Source organism: Oncorhynchus mykiss, chromosome 16 (genome assembly GCF_013265735.2).
Source record: "Oncorhynchus mykiss isolate Arlee chromosome 16, USDA_OmykA_1.1, whole genome shotgun sequence".
NCBI lineage: Eukaryota > Metazoa > Chordata > Actinopteri > Salmoniformes > Salmonidae > Oncorhynchus > Oncorhynchus mykiss.
This window is the reverse complement of record NC_048580.1, coordinates 48,437,454-48,459,069: the sequence shown is the minus strand read 5'-3', so window position 1 is coordinate 48,459,069 and position 21,616 is coordinate 48,437,454. Positions and strand designations below refer to the sequence as shown.

At 41.6% G+C, this 21,616-nt stretch overlaps 1 protein-coding gene across 5 annotated transcripts in view; it reads right to left on the bottom strand.

The window, feature by feature from the left end:
• The window catches only part of LOC110492174 (synaptotagmin-2), a 76,270-nt gene that overhangs the window by 24,264 nt on the left and 30,390 nt on the right, over positions 1 to 21,616 (bottom strand). For 2 of the 5 annotated variants that reach the window (XM_021566252.2, XM_021566255.2), the window contains exon 1: positions 3,939 to 4,231. The exons of 2 other annotated variants lie outside the window; for them this stretch is intronic. The gene's annotated coding sequence lies outside the window, so the exon portion shown is untranslated. Of the gene's footprint in view, positions 1 to 3,938; positions 4,232 to 15,325; positions 15,387 to 21,616 lie in introns of those variants that run through there. One more of the 5 variants, XM_036947127.1, reaches the window with a different exon arrangement.

Sequence of the window (21,616 nt, the reverse complement as noted above, 5' to 3'; positions counted from 1 at the left end):
TACAGTAGGTAAGAACATTCTTCCCCATGCCCAATTCTCCCATTCCTGTACAGACAGGGATCTCTCCAGCTTAATGCCATATAACCAGGGAGGGTGACATTTGCACATTCATACAGCCATTGATCACCACTACTTTGTCATCAGCTCTGCTTGAGCAGTCCCTTAGGAGAGGACATGTACAGGGACATGGAGTCACACACACACACAAACAAACACGCACGCATGAACACAAAACCCTGCTGTGAAATGTATTGTGGACACCTGGCAGTCCGGCTAAAGTTCAATCCACCTGCAATACAGTGCAATCCAAGTCTTTTCACGGTCGATAGCTTGTATAATTTCTTTCCCTCATGTCACTTCAACTTCAATTGTCACAAAACCACTTCCAAGTAAAAGAAAAGCCTCGTGGATGATCTGTTTGAACTGAACCAAAGAAAAGCTTTCTCTAACATTTAACATTGTGTCCTGACAGTCCCACAGGAAGGATTTACAAACTGTCTGGCGTGGATAAAACAATGGTAGCTAACTCCTACCTACAGCTGATTGTGACTCAGCTACTATCTGAGGGGTCGTTCAGAATACTCAGGGTCAGGGTTGCTGTTTGAATGCCGTATGAGGCCTGGGCTGGGATCATTTACAGTCCCATGTCTTCCTCTTCCCCTCCCCCAACCCCATTCCCCAGCCTGTCCCCAGATAGGCCGATTAATCATACTGCCACAGAGATAGTGAGCCAATCTGCATGTGAAGCTGTAGTGAAAACAGAGAAAGAGCCGGGCTTCTGCAGCAATGCAGATAGGACGACATCTATTGGGATCCCAACAGCCTCTTGTTTCAAAATGGAGGGCAAACACAATGGATGCTCCTGCAACGATAACCCAAGGTTTCTGTGTCAGTTACTGGATGACATTCCGAGTCACGTTTTATAAAGGAAATCTGATGAGACCATGTTTGAGAGACCTGGAATAATAACCATGTTGTCCAAACATAATGATAACACATTATTAATCAAGAGAATAATTGGAAATCTCTAACCCTCGTTGTCATTGGCAGAGAGATTCAGGCCCCTTCTACTCTGTAAATATACGACTTATTATCTAGCCCAAGTAACTTCCGGACAACAACAACAACCCAAAGCTATCTGCAGATCTAAAAGCGGCATGCTGCTTATCTTTCTCCTCTGCAGATTAAAGAGTGTTGAAAATGCCTTGTCAGCAGCATGGCGGTTGGCAGAAGGTTGGGATTGATGACAGGGCCTGGACCGTCCACTCTGCCTCTCTCTGACCCATCTGCCTGGCAGGCAGCACAACATCACGAGGCCAGACCACCTCTGTCACTCTCTCACCTTCACCTGGCTGGCATGAAAAGGTGGACAGCTGAGTATTCACACATGTTGTTATTGTTGGGTTGACGTATCAGATGAAAGAGTCACAAATACTAATCATATGCATTCATTTGACCTCTGATAGCTGGTAGCTCTGCAATCTGCAAACGGAATTTGGACCTTGAGAGATTGTTAAGTAGAGAACAAATAAAAAATACATGCTCTGGGTTCAGCCTTTGAAAAACATCCTTTAGTCTCGTATCAACTAAAAGATATAACGTTCCCATGATCTGCTTGCTGTTGCTAGTCGTTCGTATATTAGAGCCGTGGTGAATGGAGAAATAGTATTATCCCTCGTTTCTCGTAACAAACAAGTCCATACCTAATGAGCAAACTACATTTGCCTTTAAGACTGTGCTGGGTAAAGCACAGGAATCATGAAGAATGAGGAAGTATGCATTACAACTCAAGAATTACACACATTAACCCACATGCAAAATAGGCAATCACTCACGAATGAATACAAAAATCATGATTGATTACACCCAGGAAATTATTAGGGAAGCGACAAGTATCTGAAAGCTGTCACTTCCAGTACTGGGCTGTTTCTTTACAAAACAGCTGCAGGAGCTCTTGAGATGAGAGCAAAATGGACACTCCGGTGGACACTGTATGTACACTGTGGGAAAGGAGGACAGGACACACAGAGTAGTTCAAATGAGGCTCTATTCTAAGTGTATTTTAGTGGGACACCAGCTGTCAATTCATGGTGGAGGCTGACAAAAACCAAAGCTGGTGGACTTGAAAAGCCACCAAGGGATTCGTCAGGCTGAGATATAAACGTGTTGGAGGCTGAAGAACGTTATCTTCCAACAGTCCACAATCTAGATCATTTTAAAGCAATTATTTGCCGCAATCAGAAAGCGAAGGGTGTTGTTCTACCGGTGCTATCGATTTCAGTCAATGATGGATTTCAGGCCATGAGGGTGCCTTTTTGTTTTCATATGAGATGTATTGCAAGTACAAGTTGAACGTAAAAACACACTAGATAAATTATTGTGTAGTTAGTAATTTTCAACTATTCTTAGGCACCCTTTGCATTGTGGTGTCATACTGTGATAGTCATGTGACCACTCCGACCCCTGAAATTGATTAGCTGAGTGTGAGTGGTACAACAGCAGAGACTGAGACTCTGTCTCCAGGGACAGGATCAATGTGGTTGGTTGGTTTGCATTTCAGGAAGTCACCTCAGGACACAGAGCCTGGTGGAGGGCAGAGACTGTAATCTACAGTACGTAAGACGCTTCACTTCCACTTCCGATGGAATGGCGGAAATACTTACACGCTTGATTCAAATGACCATGTAACAACAATGAATATTTGTGGCTCTCATCTCAATAACATATAAAACTACCAACAAATACATGTATCCTGATTCAAAGGCACTTTGTGATATTTTCATATGAAAAATCTGTATGAAATAATCCATATCCTTCGGTCTGATGCAGAACTCCATCAGTTTACTGTCCTGACTATGTATGGGCAGGCTGCTGCAGAGCCGAGCCAAACAATGCGAGTCAGCAGCACTGTCGAGGTGTGAAGTGACCAGCCCCAGATAGCCAGGGCTTTGTCCTTGGAACTGTCCCCTCACAGCTCTGCCTGCCGGCCTGCGCTGGCTACACATCCCACATTACACATAGTAAAAAAAAAGAAGCATCCTACAGCACTTCATAAAACCCCCATGGCCTCTCTTCGGTCTCCTCTCTCCATACTGCTCAGCATATCTGTCAGCCTCTGTCTTATCTGCTCCTCCTCTGTCCTGTCTTAGCCTACACACAGTCTATGTGAGTGCATGGTCCACCCTAGGCTCCTGTCCTAGGATAGAACAGGTACAGACAGTGCAATAGACTGGTGTTTGTTAGGCGGGGTGCTGTGTGTTTGTAGCTGCACCACGTTCTGGTTCCTGACAGTGCAGGACAGGGTGAAGTGTTAATAGACGCTGGTGGGATAAACAAAGCAGCTGTCAGCAGGGCTGCCTCCTGGAAATGTTCCAGGAAAATAGGTAGCTACTCCACTACACTACACACAGAACCACCCAGGCTAAATGATCCATGGCCAATGAGAGTGACTTACTGTATATTCACAACCATAGTGTTCATTCAAAGTCCCTAAAGCAAAATATAACATATTAAAAAATATATATTTAAAATATCTCAAGCCAGAACTGCAATTGGTCACAGTACAAACTGAGATAAAACAAGGTGCTAAGAGGTTTGTAAATGACATAATTTCACAATCTTTTAGAATCTACAAATGTCACAAGATGTAAGATCGAGCTTGTCATAAAGGCGTATACAGTATGCACTAGAAAAGAACATGCAAAGCAAAGAATACACATCCCTTCACCAATATTCTCCAACTGTGTAATGCAAGCAGAGATCAGATCCATCGAGTCACAGTGCAACCTCCAGCACCAACTGAGTTTCCCTACAGTACAGTTTCAGCACCGGACAGCGGCATTTAGTTTCACTTCACAAATATCACTCCTTTCCATTGCATATTCTTCAATATTCCCCCATAAAGAAGGGCAGGGAAGAAAGGTTAGAATACACCTTACCAGAGCAATCTCCTTGATCCTATTATCCACAATGGATGGGCCAACCCATTCACCAGAGAGGCACTTAAGGGTTAATGTAACAGTGCCTTAATAACGTCCCTCGATCGCTCGCCCATCAGCCCAAGAAACTGCAGTCTTCCTCTCACTGTTCCTGCTGCAGCAGTACTCACTCTCCTGTACACACACACACATGAACGTACACACACACACACACACACATTCTCTCTCTCTCACAACCCCCACCCTTCCTTCTCTCAATCCCCTCCTCCTCTCTCTCATCTCTATTTCTCTTCTCCCTCCTCTCTCCCTCCTCTCTGTGCTTTTTCTTTGCTTCCCCCACTGAGTGAATCCCCCCTCCTTTTCCCTCTCTCCTCTCCCACGCATCTTCCACCCCCTCCCTCCACTCCAGCGCTCTCTCTCTCTCTCTCTCTCACTCACTCAGCCTTCTGATTTGAGATGCTGCTCACCCTGTGCTGTATGCAGCACTCCTCTCTGCCGCCCTGCTCCAACACTGAAGGGCAACCCGAGAGAATCAATATGCAATACTGTCAAACCCACATCAAGAACCTAGCGGCATTTGAAACAAACCCCACCCAAGACCTCTGGGAATTCTACAGAGTCTAGCAGCTCGGGGAACGATACAGAGTTTAGCTGTCAGGAAAGGAAAAGGAGGAAAAAGACAACATGAGAACAGGATGGGGGTAAAAAAAGAGCCAATGGGGAGAGTAAGAGTCTGTAAAAATGGATGTAAGGTAGAGTGAGAGAACAGAGGAAGAATAGAGAAAGCATTCTGTGGCACACACACTGCAGCCAGAAGAGGCAGTTTGACACTGAATGAGTGACTGCAGAGAGATTCTCTTTCAGATGCTCACTAGGCTCTTTGAAGCTGGGAGTATGGCATGTTTACGCTACAGCAACAGTACATGACTAATGTTGGTCCACTGTCACACGCACGCACACGCGCACACACGCGCACACACACACACACACACACACACACACACACACACACACACACACACACACACACACACACACACACACACACACACACACACACACACACACACACACACACACACACACACACACACACACGCTCACTCACTCACTCACTCACTCAAGTCTTTGCAGCAGAAATGTTACTGTCATGGATGCATGGAATAATGTTAACTTAACTGTAGTTCATATTTTCTGTAAGGGCTCAAATCCAGCTGGCATCTCACAAGTAGCTATAAAGAGATTGACAGAAGCTGTGAATCAGCAGTGGGTCTCGCTGACTAAACCTTTCCTTGCCACACCTTTTCCAAACTGCTGTGACAAAAGCAAAGATGGATTACAGCAATCACTGTGGCAGCAGCAGTAGCCCTACAATATCATGTATGTATTACTGTAGCAGTACTGGTTGATGTAGTCATAACAATCACAACAGCAGTAGTAATTTCATAGGTGCATCAAAACCAACAGGACACTAAAGATAGAGGTAGTCCAAAACATTGCAAACACACTCTAGCTTTCTCATGGATTTCTTTCCTTAGCTTACTGTTTCAGACCTTCATTTGGGTTGTCTTAGTACTGGCACAGTCCATGTATTTGTCCTCTTTTGCACAATTTTTTAAAATAGTATATGATGGCGCCTCTGTACGGTAGGACCTTTGCTGAGCCAGACAATTCAGAGCCCTCTGGGCTTTTTATAGTGTGCCACGGAAAATTATCATCTTCCCATAAGGGAAGCTGCCTCCTAAGTGGCCACCGATGAGCACTCCAAAATGAAATCAATAAGGCCTCAATCAGTGGGAACGAAACAGAGAGGGATGGCCTTTCTCAATTTCACAACTCAGGCCTGGAGAAACAAGAGCAAGTGTAATTTGTTCTCTGCTCCTGCAAGACCTGACAATAGTCATTTCAATTCCATGCTTAATAGATGGTTACTAGGCCGGGCTTGGAAATGATCCAATAATTATGAGTCAATTCACTGAGTCTGTCACAGTGATTTTCCATGTACAGGGCTCTACAGTGTGACCATTTTACTCACATATGCGCCTAAATATGTTGCTGTGCAATCTGGAATTTATATTTAGGAGCACAAGTACACCTAGAAAAATGTTCAAATTCTAGCTTTAATTTCTCAAATATGTTTTATTTTGCTCCCACATTTCTTTGCGTGCACCTAGATGTTTCAAATGATGTGCACATGTGCTCCTGATGTACTGGAATGACTGAAATGGAACAGATTAGAAAATACTAGTGATGGGAGGGAAAACATTTTTTACAGTTACATATCGCAATACTTTAAATCCATGTATTTTTTGCTGGCGCTAGTCAGCTGTACGTGCCCCAAAACGCTGTTATTTTTCATCCTATAGCTTGTTCTCCATCTTACTTTTAAAGAGTGATAGAATATGACTGATCAAAACGAACATTTTCATGCTCTCTCATCTCTTTGCAACAGACATATATTGAGCAATATGTTTGGAACATCAAATTGCAATAAAATCGCAGTATTTAATCTTAAACATATACAGTGCCTTCAGAAAGTATTCACAGCCCACGACTTTTTCCACATTGTGTTGTGTTACATCCTGAATATTAAATGGATCAAATTCAGATTTTGTGTCACTGGCCCCATAATTTCAAAGTGGAATTATGTTTTTAGACATTTTTACAAATTAATTACAAGTGAAAAGCTGAAATGTCTTGAGTCAATAAGTATTCAACCCCTTTGTTATGGCAATCCTAAATAGTGCACATCTAGCTTAACAAGTCACATAATAAGTTGCATGGACTCACTGTGTTGTCGTATCTTTGGCTATCATTAATGTGATGACGATTGTTTTATCAAATCGATTAGCTATGTTTAATTATATGATGATTAAATTACTCATGTAACAATTAACTCATCAGCAAACTTGGGGCACCACGCAAAAAGTTTATTTAACGAGTTAGCGTTTTACGAATTAACTCCTAAAGATATAAATATCTCTTACATTTCAGTCATCAATCAGTCATAAATTAACTGTTTTTTACCATCTATCAGTCTCATTCTGAACATCGCAAAATCCTTGGATATTTGCACGAACCCTAGCATCAATGATAAAGTGATAGTCAGTGATATTCAAATTGGCTTAATTATTTATTTACTAACTAACTAAATAATCACACAGAATTACATAAACACAAACAGAATAGGTTACTCATTGATTACTATATACTGCAATGAAAAGTCCCTAGTGGACTAAACCGATATGACGGCTTGTTACACAAAATGAAAAGGGAGGGGCATGTAAGAAAGAGCAGGTGAAAAGACAAAGGCCTTCACTAACATACACGCTGATAACTATGCTCATGGAAATGCTAATACTTTGCACATGAACGGCCGCTCATTCGAAAATAATCGCAATGTATATATTTACGATTGTATGTCATTGTTGTCTCTCTGTTGAAATCGGTGGTCCGTCTGGGGAGTAATTTGACAGAAAGTCTCTGGTTGTGTCTGTTTGAACAGATCATCCAGACGTACCAATGGTCGTTGGAAAGGGAAATGTTCTTTCGAATGGATCTTTTCAAAGTACCACCTGGTGGTTCTCGGGCTCATTTCGTTAGAATATATACTTTAGAGGTATCTATAGTGGTGAGAGGAAATTGTTCTTTTCTCGTCTTCGGTCGAGTTTCCTAGACTATTTTACATATAAAGCTGTAGACTGTGAATGTGTAGTCTTGTAGTTTCCTTCACCATTTCAACATGTATAGCTGGCGCTGCACGAAGCTGGTCTGGTGGAGTCTAACCATTCGTGACATCCGGTTCAACACCGTTCCCCTGCTTGGTCTAATGTACATTTTGTCAGAAGTGGATTTTATGCAGTCTGAGACGCCGACATAATGTCTGTGCTCACATGGGTGTGGCCACTGACTTGGTTAAGACTTCATATGAAAAACAATTCTCTCATTTAGAAGGCTAACATCACATTACATCTTCTCACAAATAGTTTCATATTTAATCCTATCAGTTCCCCAACATTTGGATGTGAATCTCATCACTGGGAAATATACACATTCAGAGATACAGTTATGTTGTTATACTGTCCTTCATGGGATCCCAAAACAAAATTGATCCGACATAATTGTGGGGGGGGGGGGGGGGGGGGGGGGAATATGGTACCTATAATCCTCAACCAACAGGGCAAGTCATGACAGTGTGCAAAAATAGTGTTTAACATGATTTTTGAATGATGTATTATCACGTTACCCTTTCTCTCTTTTTTTTGGAAATTCTCTCTCTCTCTGCTGTATACCCATCTTCCAAACAAAACAAGGTGCCTTTCAGCTGTGGTTGGCCCACTTTGAATCTGGCATGATGAGACGGAAGGGAACACTTTCACCTAGAGCAGGGGTTCAGAAACATTTTCATTTGGGGCCTACCATCCGGAATTTACATGTTTTATTTAACCTTTATTTAACTAGGCAAGTCAGTTAAGAACATTTTCTTATTTACAATGATGGCCAACCCCGGTCAAACCCGGACGACGCTGGGCCAATTGTGCGCTGCCCTATGGGATTCCCAATCACAGCGGGATGCGATTCAGGATGGATTCGAACCAGGGACTGTAATGACACTTCTTACACTGAGATGCAGTACCTTAGACTGCTGCACCACTTGGGAGCCCCCGGGAGCATTGGGGAGCATGACTAACATGACAAAAGGAGCTGATGATGCACTACTTAATTTCAAAATTGCACCTTGTGCATTCTACTATTACAACTTTCAAGAGTAAGTTTAAAGCCCGACTGAGATTTAAAAAAATGACATGAAGCACTGTTATTTCCAAAATGCCACTGTTACATTATTCCTGTGCATACTAGTGCTAATTCACTTTGTGGGGTGCTGAATGGACAGAATCCTTGTGCAGTGGAGAGAGACAGAGACAGAGACCGAGAGAGAACACGATCTGATTGATTGGTGATGGTACATGCCTGGCTCGAGCCATAGCAATAGAAAATCAATAACATTACAGATATTATACATTACCTAATACATATTCAATGCACATACAGGGTTTTGGTAACACTTCCTTTTAAGGGGTCCTTATTACAGTCTAATTACATATGTAATTATAACAAGTATTGTAATAATTGCAATAATTCATAGTTAACCTGTAATAACTACATGCAACTGGTAGTAATTGCAGTATGTAATTACAGAGGCACAAACCACGTGACACTGACACAACTCTGCAATAAAGGTCTCTGGAGTCTAATTACATTAATGCAGATATACCATGTACTCTGTGGTGTACTAGTCAGTTTATCCTCCCACTTGGATGGAACATCGGGAAGCCATTAAATGAGGGGCAGGTTGTCAGGATGGGTAATGTACTATATAAGTAAACATTAATTACAAGTAAGTACCCCTCAAGATACTCTGCGCTTCTGGGGTAACATGAACACTCCTATATAAATACCTGCTATGTTTCTGGGGTAACATGAACACTCCTATTTAAATACCTGCTATGTTTCTGGGGTAACATGAACACTCCTATATAAATACCTGCTATGTTTCTGGGGTAACATGAACACTCCTATATAAATACCTGCTATGTTTCTGGGGTAACATGAACACTCCTATATAAATACCTGCTATGTTTCTGGGGTAACATGAACACTCCTATATAAATACCTGCTATGTTTCTGGGGTAACATGAACACTCCTATTTAAATACCTGCTATGTTTCTGGGGTAACATGAACACTCCTATATAAATACCTGCTATGTTTCTGGGGTAACATGAACACTCCTATATAAATACCTGCTATGTTTCTGGGGTAACATGAACACTCCTATTTAAATACCTGCTATGTTTCTGGGGTAACATGAACACTCCTATATAAATACCTGCTATGTTTCTGGGGTAACATGAACACTCCTATATAAATACCTGCTATGTTTCTGGGGTAACATGAACACTCCTATATAAATACCTGCTATGCTAACGAGATAAAATAATATATACTATAAATACCTACTATGATGAGGTAACTTTAGACACTACCATATAAAAACCTGCTCTGTTGATGAAGTGACATAATAACACTACTGCTATGCCCGTGAGATAGGAACTGATGTGAATTATATTGTGCTTACCACAGTGTCCCTCTCCCAGATTGCAAAGAACCTTGCCGTGACCCTGGACAACACCTTGTCGTTCTCTGCAAACATCAAAGCAGTGACTCGCTCCTGCAGGTTCATGCTCTGCAACATCTGTAGAGTACTACCCTACCTCACAAAGGAAGCGGCGCAGGTCCTAATGCAGGCACTTGTCATCTCCCGTCTGGACTACCGCAACTCACTGTTGGCTGGGATTCTCGCTTGTGTCATCACACCCCTGCGATTTATCCAGAACGCTGCAGCCTGCCTGGTGTTCAACCTTTCCAATTTCTCCCATGTCTCCCCACTCCTCCACACACTCCACTGGCGTCCAGTCGAAGTTCGCATCCACTACAAGGCCATGGTACTTGCCTAACGAGCAGCAAGAAGAACTGCCGCTCCATACGTTCAGGCTCTGCTCAAACCCTATACCCCAACCGAGTACTCCGTTCTGCCACCTCTGGTCTCTTGGCCCTCCTTCTTCTGAAAACATCTGAAACACTTCCTCTTCAAAGATTATCTAAAATAATCCCACAACACCCCCTCCATGCACCCCCTCCTCATATCAGATTTAGATATGATAATCTTTCACAAAGTAGTTTGGATGTAGTGAACTACATTTTCAAAGTAACTTTAGTTAATAAACTATATTTTTCTTAAGGGTAGCTTAAGTGTAGATTAACTATATTTTCAGAATAGCCTTCCTTATCACAGGGGAAAGACAGTGAATTCGGAAAGTATTCAGATCCCTATTCAGACAAAACTTTTCACATTTTGTTGGACCTCAGACCGGGGCGAAGGTTCACCTTCAAACCGACGACCCCAGCACACAGCCAAGACAACGCAGGAGTGGCTTCAGGACAAGTCTCTGAATGAGTGGCCCAGCCAGAGCCCGGACTTGAACCCAAATCGAACATCTCTGGGGAGACCAACTTGACAGAGCTTGAGAGGATCTGCAGAGAAGAATGGGAGAAACTTCCCAAATACAGGTGTGCCAAGCTTGTAGCGTCACACCCAAGAAGACTTCACTGCCAAAGGTGCTGCAATTTGCAAAATGTTGAATGAAAATAGGGAAATATATTTTTGGGGAGATATGAATATTGATTTTTTGAATACAAACTGTCCAAAGACAAAGAAAGTTATTTATGTTGCCAATGTATGTAACCTAACCCAAGTTATGACATTACCAACCAGAACGTTCACTAATAGGTCTGGTATTACATCATCAACTTGTATCGATCGCATTTTCACTAACATGGCTGAACATTGTTCTAAAGCTGTATCAGTGGCACTAGGTTACAGGGATCATAACTTGGTTGCACTCACTAGGAAAACTAAAATACCAAAGGCTGGCCCTAAGGTAATCTACCGCAGGTCCTAGAGAGGGTTCAATCAGGACTCACTCACTAGGAAAACTAAAATACCAAAGGCTGGCCCTAAGATAATCTACCCAAGGTCCTACAGAGTGTTCAATCAGGACTCACTCACTAGGAAAACTAAAATACCAAAGGCTGGCCCTAAGGTAATCTACCGCAGGTCCTACAGAGGGTTCAATCAGGACTCACTCACTAGGAAAACTAAAATACCAAAGGCTGGCCCTAAGGTAATCTACCCAAGGTCCTACAGGGGGTTCAATCAGGACTCACTCACTAGGAAAACTAAAATACCAAAGGCTGGCCCTAAGGTAATCTACCCAAGGTCCTACAGGGGGTTCAATCAGGACTCACTCACTAGGAAAACTAAAATACCAAAGGCTGGCCTTAAGGTAACCTACCGCAGGTCCTACAGAGGGTTCAATCAGGACTCACTCACTAGGAAAACTAAAATACCAAAGGCTGGCCTTAAGGTAACCTACCGCAGGTCCTACAGAGGGTTCAATCAGGACTCACTCACTAGGAAAACTAAAATACCAAAGGCTGGCCTTAAGGTAACCTACCGCAGGTCCTACAGAGAGTTCAATCAGGACTCATTTGTTGATGGGATTAAGAATGCGCAACGGTTAGAAGTGTGTAGTAAGGATGATCCTGAAATGTCACTAAGTTTGTTTATGAAATGATTTCTGAGTATAGCTGATAAGCACGCCCCTTTAAGAAAATGCACTGTGAGGTCAAATGGTGCCCCATGGACTGATGATAAGCTGAGACATTTAATGATTTAACATTATGATGCCAAAAAAGTAGCAGATAAATCGGGTACTTTGTTTGATAAGCAAAGCTATAGTAAATTAAGAAATCTTGTGACCAAGCTAAACAAAGGAAAGAAGGGTTTCTATCAGCACAACATTGATGAAGTAAAGGGTGATGGGAAAAAGCTGTGGAGAACGTTGAACACTATTATGGGTAGGAATTCAAACATGTCTGCCTCTTTTGTTGAATCAGAGGGTATATTTATTACAAAACCACACGATATCGCAAACTACTTTAATGAATATTTTACAGGCAAAAGTGGACAAGTTGAGGAATGCTATGATTCGAACTGATGGCTCCATGTCATATACCCTTATAAAATATTGTATCATGAAGGAGAGGCAATGCAGGTTCTGTCACGCCCTGAGGATAGAGAGCCGTTTTATTCTCTATTTTGGTTAGGTCGGGGTGTTACTGGGGTGGGTGATCTAGTGCATTTATTTCTATGTTGGCCTGGTATGGTTCCCAATCAGAGGCAGCTGTTTATCGTTGCCTCTGATTGGGGATCATATTTAGGCAGCCATTTCCCCACTGTGTTTTGTGGGATCTTGTTTCTGTGTAGTTGCCTGTGAGCACTGCATTTGCTGCACGTTTCGTTTGCTGTTTATTGTTTTTGTACGTTTCACAAATAAAGATGTGGAACCCAGATCACGCTGCACGTTGGTCCCATATATTTCCAACGACGACCGTGACAGGTTCAAATTTCATCAAGTAGAAAGGGAAGAGGTAGCAAGAATGCTGTTGTCTCTTTCGGATAACAAGTCGCCTGGAACAGATAATCTAGATGCCAAATTGCTTAGAGTTACAGCTAGCCAAATACTGTATCTACACCAATCGCTCATATTTTTAATAAGTGCTTGATGTATGGAGTGTGCCCAGAAATCTAGAAAGAGTCAAAGGTTATTCCACTACCTAAGGATAAAACATCTGGATACAAAAAGGATAATAAATCTGCATTCACTGGTCATAATTGTCATCCTATAAGCTTGCTGCCTGTGCTATGGTTTTAATGATGCAGCTCTATCCTGGATGGAAAGCTATCTATCCAGGAGAAGGCAAAAAGTGTTCTTTAATGGTAGCTTTTCAAATAGTAAAGATATACATTGTGGTGGTCCTCAAGGAAGCCTCCTAGGCCCACTGCTCTACTCTATCTTTACTAATAATTTACCTTCAGTAATGAACATGCAAGAGTGGTCATGTATGCTGATGACTCAACAATGTATAGTGCAGCATCAGAATCGGAGCTAACAGATGTACTGAGCAGTGAACTAAGAATGGTGTCTGAGTGGGTTGATATGAAATTGGTGATGAATTGGTGATCTAAAAGTAAATGTATTGTATTTGGTTCAAGATATATGCCTGCTGATGACCCCCAATTTCATTTGTCGATGAATAGAATACATGTAGAGCAAGTGAAAAAAACTAAACTAATAGGTGTCATAGATAATATTGTTATTAAGATGGGTAAGGGAATTTAAGGGAATGACTAGAATACATGTAGAACAAGTGAAAAAAACACAACTACTGGGTGTCATAGGTAATATTGTTATTAAGATGGGTAAGGGAATTTTCTTGCTGTTCAGAGTATGTAACATCTAGCACTGTTAGAGTACTGTCTGGTTATATGGTCATCTGCAGCAAAGAAAGATATGAAAAAGCTCCAAATGGCTCAAAACAGGGCTGCCAGAATATCTCTTCATTGCTCTAACCGAATGAATATTATTAAAATGCATCAGAATCTTTCATTGCTTCACGTTAAAAACAAATTACTATCTAGTCTTCTGATTTTCTTTAGGAATGTTATATATTTGTTTTAAAACAGTGTTTCTCAGTCCAATTAGTACATACTAGCAACACGCATACCCACCAAACCAGACAGGCAAATTCAGGGCAGCTAAAACAACTCAAGCCAAGGACAAATCGCCTTAAATCTACAGTCTTATATAGACCTATAGCTGAATGGAACTTTTTACCAATCCATACTTTTCAGGTAAAATGTAAATCCACCTTCAATAAAAAAAATAAAAGAGCATCTAATGTGATAGACCATATGACTGGACAGCAAATGGAAAGCATCAACTGAATGTTAAATGTGCTTCCTCTCAGGTATTTTAATTATCTGTATTGTCTATTTGTTGAACGTTTGTGAAGTCTTGATTGTGGTTGTTTGTAATGTCTGGTTAATTGGTGTTGGACCCCAGGAAGATTAGCTAGCGTTATGACGTTAGCTAATGGGGATCCTAATAAAAAATAATTTAAAAAATGACATTTCATTTTTGTATTTTTGATTTGCAAAAATTTCTAAAAACCTGTTTTTGCTTTGTCATTATGGGGTATTGTATGTAGATTGATTTTAGAGTAAGGCTGCAACGTAACAAATGTGGAAAAAGTCAAGTGGTCTGAATACTTTCCGAATGCAATGTATTTGGTTGCTCCTAAAGGGGAACATCATAATTTGCATTGTCACAGTGTAGGAAACTGTTTAACTGATTAATACTCTATGTCAAGACCAATTGATCAGTCATTCTCTAGTAAAGATAAGTAATTAATTAATAAATTACATCGACTGGTTCAGTCAGTTCAGTGGTTTGCCCCGACTTGATCAGAATGCTATGTCAGGTGACATTGGCAGTTGGCACACTGTGGCCAGTCAAAGACTGGTCAATGCCCACAGTGTAGCCTACAGCAGAGACTAAAGACTAGAAACTAGTGGAGGCTTCCTGAAATTAACAGAGATGATGATCTTTCTGAGGGAGGTTTGAGTAGAGGGGAAGGCAGCATGTAACGATGTTTGTGCAGTGAACTGTCTCTGGTTAAAGAGGCCAGGACCAATTAAAGCGATAGAAGTGACGGCTACATCTTGAGGAAGGACTGCACTCAATAAATAGTTTCCGTCTCTTGCTCCTTCTATATCCCCTCTCTCTTTTACTCTCTCTTCTCTCTCCCACTAAGCAACCCTTCTGGTGAGTTCAGTCCACCAGATATGCCCTTATTAAAGATTTACAGCTTTGCAAATACACTTTTTATGCCAATATTCTGCCCTCTTAGCCAGATACTCACAGCCAAATCTTGATAGGTAGCCACACGATCACAATGAGAGTGTTGTCTTATTCAAGCAGATCTAGAAATGAAACATGAAAATAATGACACAGTTAAATTATAGCAGAGGTCAACAACAAGCGGCCGGCGGACCAAAACCTGACTGCAAGGATTTTTTTGGGCCCTTCAAAGTTTTTAGTAGACAAAATTATAATAATTGATCGTAAAATCACCAGAAATCCAGCAAAAATGTTGTTTAATTTAGGAAATCTGTTCCCAAGTATTCCCACAAACAAAATAAAATAATATATGTGATCATGTCTCAATGTAATCAAGATATGAAAATATTTACAAATTCCAATACAAATCTCTTTTTAGACTATGTTCCGCTCCCCCCCCACCATCTGCTCCGACAAAAATCGTCCCGTGGCTGAATCTAGTTGCCTACCCCTGTATTAAAGTAGTGTGAAGAGTAGAGTAGAGTGAAATCTCATTGAAGCATCAAATGTCTGTTTCAGCCCTGGACAGCTCCATTCTGGTACTGGGTAAAATATGAAACACTCTCTGAAGTATCTGGGTGTGTGACAGGCTAAGTGGCAGGACATTCAGTGTGTCTATCTGCTCAGTATGGTCCATATCTGAATCAGATGATTACAATCCCCCTCACCACATTCTACTGTCACAATATGATGGAGATTCCCCCAAAACTGCCCAACTGTTTATCACAAAGCAATTACCATAGCAATTAATAAAATGGTGTTACTTTAGTAATGGCAGTATAACTACACAGTAGCAACTGTGCAACTGAGTAGCAACTCACAGTAGCAACTGAGTGCAAAGGGTTACCTAAAAATATGTGTATTTCACATATTGCTCCCCCATATTTGGACTGCATACCCTCTGGAACTGTTAAGCAACCTAAATCAACTTGTACGCTCGGTAAGAGGTTCTGACAGTTGTCTCAGTCCCACATAGGGCATGCTGATGTATGCTTGGAGGCCACTCTGGTACAAAGAGGCAGAATAATGAGTGCTTGCTGTTGCTGGAAGCTTCTCATTCCTCTTATTACAGCTCTGCATTTATTGAATTAATGTAATGCAGAATTATTTCCTGGTGGTATCGCTGAGGAGGCTTGTGATTGGCAGGTTAGGACCAAGATAGCCCTATTATGGCTATTCCTCCCACCTCCCCACCCCCACAGATCATTTGTCACAGACTGAGCAACAACAGCCCAATACAACCCAGCCTGGCCCAGAACAGAAGCCTACACACCAAATGGAGGGCACAGGGTCATTTTCATTAGGCACCACACAGAAGAAAGCTGACTGAAACAGAGAGGGTCTACCTGGACTTTTCTAACAATAAACACCCATTTTCTAATAAGAAACACTCAAATGTTATTCAGGTTACTATGCCCTTCACGATCCCAACTGGTGAGAGACACTTTTCTGTCCACTGTATAATTAACTACATTAGTCGTGCATAAATATTTTAGTGGGCTGATGACGTACTCGCACTAATAAATGCACTGAAGCAAGTATGTACGGAAGCAAGCATGCACAGTCACACTCATATGCACACACATTATTTCAACTGCATGTACTGAACGTATGCTCAACGTCTCTGTGTGGTTTTTGGATAGAGCTACAGTAAGTGATTGTTCCATTAATCCACTAATCTAGTTGAGACAACAGGCAAGTGGGGAAGATTCCCAACAAAGCCTCTCCAGCTCTCAGGGTTTTGGACAGAGCTCTGACATTTAATAATGGGTTCTCCTACAACCCTCCAGAGCCAGAAGGGGACAGATATTTGGCATTGAGTGTAAACCTGAATGGGCATGTTCTCTGGGCCTGGGTTTAATTATAAACCCAAAAACCCAGAGCTATTCACACAGACACATACAGTGCCTTGCGAAAGTATTCGGCCCCCTTGAACTTTGCGACCTTTTGCCACATTTCAGGCTTCAAACATAAAGATATAAAACTGTATTTTTTTGTGAAGAATCAACAACAAGTGGGACACAATCATGAAGTGGAATGACATTTATTGGATATTTCAAACTTTTTTAACAAATCAAAAACTGAAAAATTGGGCGTGCAAAATTATTCAGCCCCCTTAAGTTAATACTTTGTAGCGCCACCTTTTTCTGCGATTACAGCTGTAAGTCGCTTGGGGTATGTCTCTATCAGTTTTGCACATCGAGAGACTGAAATTTTTTCCCATTCCTCCTTGCAAAACAGCTCGAGCTCAGTGAGGTTGGATGGAGAGCATTTGTGAACAGCAGTTTTCAGTTCTTTCCACAGATTCTCAATTGGATTCAGGTCTGGACTTTGACTTGGCCATTCTAACACCTGGATATGTTTATTTTTGAACCATTCCATTGTAGATTTTGCTTTATGTTTTGGATCATTGTCTTGTTGGAAGACAAATCTCCGTCCCAGTCTCAGGTCTTTTGCAGACTCCATCAGGTTTTCTTCCAGAATGGTCTTGTATTTGGCTCCATCCATCTTCCCATCAATTTTAACCATCTTCCCTGTCCCTGCTGAAGAAAAGCAGGCCCAAACCATGATGCTGCCACCACCATGTTTGACAGTGGGGATGGTGTGTTCAGCTGTGTTACTTTTACGCCAAACATAACGTTTTGCATTGTTGCCAAAAAGTTCAATTTTGGTTTCATCTGACCAGAGCACCTTCTTCCACATGTTTGGTGTGTCTCCCAGGTGGCTTGTGGCAAACTTTAAACGACACTTTTTATGGATATCTTTAAGAAATGGCTTTCTTCTTGCCACTCTTCCATAAAGTCCAGATTTGTGCAATATACGACTGATTGTTGTCCTATGGACAGAGTCTCCCACCTCAGCTGTAGATCTCTGCAGTTCATCCAGAGTGATCATGGGCCCCTTGGCTGCATCTCTGATCAGTCTTCTCCTTGTATGAGCTGAAAGTTTAGAGGGACGGCCAGGTCTTGGTAGATTTGCAGTGGTCTGATACTCCTTCCATTTCAATATTATCGCTTGCACAGTGCTCCTTGGGATGTTTAAAGCTTGGGAAATCTTTTTGTATCCAAATCCGGCTTTAAACTTCTTCACAACAGTATCTCGGACCTGCCTGGTGTGTTCCTTGTTCTTCATGATGCTCTCTGCGCTTTTAACGGACCTCTGAGACTATCACAGTGCAGGTGCATTTATACGGAGACTTGATTACACACAGGTGGATTGTATTTATCATCATTAGTCATTTAGGTCAACATTGGATCATTCAGAGATCCTCACTGAACTTCTGGAGAGAGTTTGCTGCACTGAAAGTAAAGGGGCTGAATAATTTTGCACGCCCAATTTTTCAGTTTTTGATTTGTTAAAAAAGTTTGAAATATCCAATAAATGTCGTTCCACTTCATGATTGTGTCCCACTTGTTGTTGATTCTTCACAAAAAAATACAGTTTTATATCTTTATGTTTGAAGCCTGAAATGTGGCAAAAGGTCGCAAAGTTCAAGGGGGCCGAATACTTTCGCAAGGCACTGTATTTCTTATGACTTGTGGGAACTGTCGATGCAAGATTCCAGGAACACTTGGAATGATTGATTAGTTCCTAAGAAGCACAAGCTAACCCACTTTGTTATTAATGTAAGTGGGTTCCATACATTGAAAAGGGAAAAGTGTCAGAATTATGTAAAATCCGTCAGGATGCAGTGAAAGAAACATCTATTGTACACAGGATATGTGTGGCATAACATTGTCCCTTTGTGTACATTTTCAGCCATCAGAAGATCTGTCTGAATGAATAGTCAATCAGCCACATCAGCATTTTAAAGACCTTGGAGAGTCTTTCATTCAAGGTCTATTTTCCTCCACTATTTCGCTTAACAATTCATTTCATGATTCGTAGGATTTAATTGCCCTAGGTGCATCATAAAGCCATCCAAAGGGACATCTTATTCAGTCTAATTCTGTGCAGTCTTGAGAAAAGAATTATGTTAAATATTTGCTTAGTCATCACTCCATTGTCTCTCTTCCTGTATTTGTATTTATTCTGGATCCCCATTAGCTGCTGTCAAAGCAGCAGCTACTCTTCCTGGGGTCCAGCAAAATTAAGGCAGTTCATCCAATTTTAAAAACATTACAATACATTCACACATTTCACAACACACTATGTGCCCTCAGTCCCCTCCTCCACCACTAACAAATATCTACAGTACTAAATCCATATGTATGTATAGTGCGGATTTTATTGTGTGTTGTGTTGTGTTGTGTTGTGTTGTGTTGTGTGTGTGTGTATGCATGTGTCTGTGCCTATGTTTGTGTTGCTTCACAGTCCCCACTGTCCAAAAAGGAGTATTTTTAAAAATCTAATTTTACTGCTTGCATCAGTTACTTAATGTGGAATAGAGTTCCATGTAGTCATGGCTCTATGTAGTACTGTGTGCCTCCCATAGTCTGCTCTGGACTTGGGGACTGTGAAGAGACTTCTTGTGGCATGTCTTGTGGGGTATGCATGGGTGTCCGAGCTGTGTGCCAGTAGTTTAGACAGGCAGCTCGGTGCATTCAACATGTCAATACCTTTCATAAATAACAGTAGTGATGAAGTCAATCTCTCCTCCACTTTCAGCCAGGAGAGATTGACATTCATATTATTAATATTAGCTCTCTGTGTACATCCAAAGGCCAGCCGTGCTGCCCTGTTCTGAGCCAATTGCAATTTCCTAAGGCCTTTTTTGTGGCACCTGACCAGACGACTGAACAGTAGTCAAGGTGCGACAAAACTAGGGCCTGTTGGACCTGCCTTGTTAATAGTGTTAAGAAGGCAGAGCATCGCTTTATTATAGACAGACTTCTCCCCATCTTAGCTACTACTGCATCAATATGTTTTGACCATGACAGTTTACAATCCAGGGTTACTCCAAGCAATTTAGTCATCTCAACACATTATTTATTAGTTGAGGTTTAGTGAGTGTTTGTTCCAAATACAATGCTTTTAGTTTTAGAAATATGTAGGGCTAACTTATTCCTTGCCACCCACTCTGAAACTAACTGCAGCTCTTTGTTGAGTGTTGCAGTCATTTCAGTCGCTGTAGTAGCTGACGTGTATAGTGTTGAGTCACCCGCATACATGGACACTGCAGCGAGAGTATCAAGTATCAAGAACAAGATGGCCAGTAGTCACATACAAAAACCTTTCAGAATATGATGTCACAAATGTATGAGTGAAGCAACTAGCCCAGCCCCAGTCTACAGTGTGCTGCTGCTGACAGAGAGAGTTTATGGGTCGTAGACGACTGCTCAGGACTCCAGGTTCCAGTACAGTGAGTTATGACTGAGCCACACAGTCCTCCTTCTACACCAGGCCCATGGTGGTGCCGCAGCCGCTTGTGAAACTGTCTGAGCTCTGAGGTGTTTATGGCTAGCTGCAGGTGCTGAGTGACAGAGAGGTGAAGAACATTTCCTACCATTAGCTCACTGCTCAGGCCAGACCATACTCAGACCTCTAGCTAAAAGGCAACAATCATTATTTCACAGAAAAGATGGGCTGCAGCAGAGCAAAGTATCGAGAGAAGATGTGTGGAGCTGATTTATTCTCTCTCTCTCTCTCTCTCTCTCTCTCTCTCTCTCTCTCTCATAAAAACATTACAATATTACCCATTGGTCAATGTTACCACGACTGCTTGCAGCTACTATCACCTTGATGACATTACGGTAGTTGTTGGTCCACAACAGATCTTGGCAAAATCAATCCTAATGTGGCAGATCTGTGAGACAATCACTTCAAAGGGGATTGCTTTCTCATTCTTTCCCACTGAGGATAATTGGATCGGTCCCTCCTATTTGTAGCCTCTGGGGAAGACAGTAAACCAGAGAAAAACAAGCAACGATGGGCCTGAGCCTGAGATTGTCTTTAATTGGCTATTGGTAAACGGGACAATTTCACTTTGCTTTGGTTGCTGGATGCCTCCGGAGGGTTTAACCACCATTTAGAGGTGGACTCCCAGGGCCCAAGCCAGAAATGAAGAAAGATTTACTTTTGATGAACTGTCAAAATAGGAGTAATACTTCTCTTTGATCTTTAGAGTTGGCCAACATAGTTGTCTTAATGTCAAATGGAGTTACAGTGCCTTGCGAAAGTATTCGGCCCCCTTGAACTTTGCGACCTTTTGCCACATTTCAGGCTTCAAACATAAAGATATAAAACTGTATTTTTTTTGTGAAGAATCAACAACAAGTGGGACACAATCATGAAGTGGAACGACATTTATTGGATATTTCAAACTTTTTTAACAAATCAAAAACTGAAAAATTGGGCGTGCAAAATTATTCAG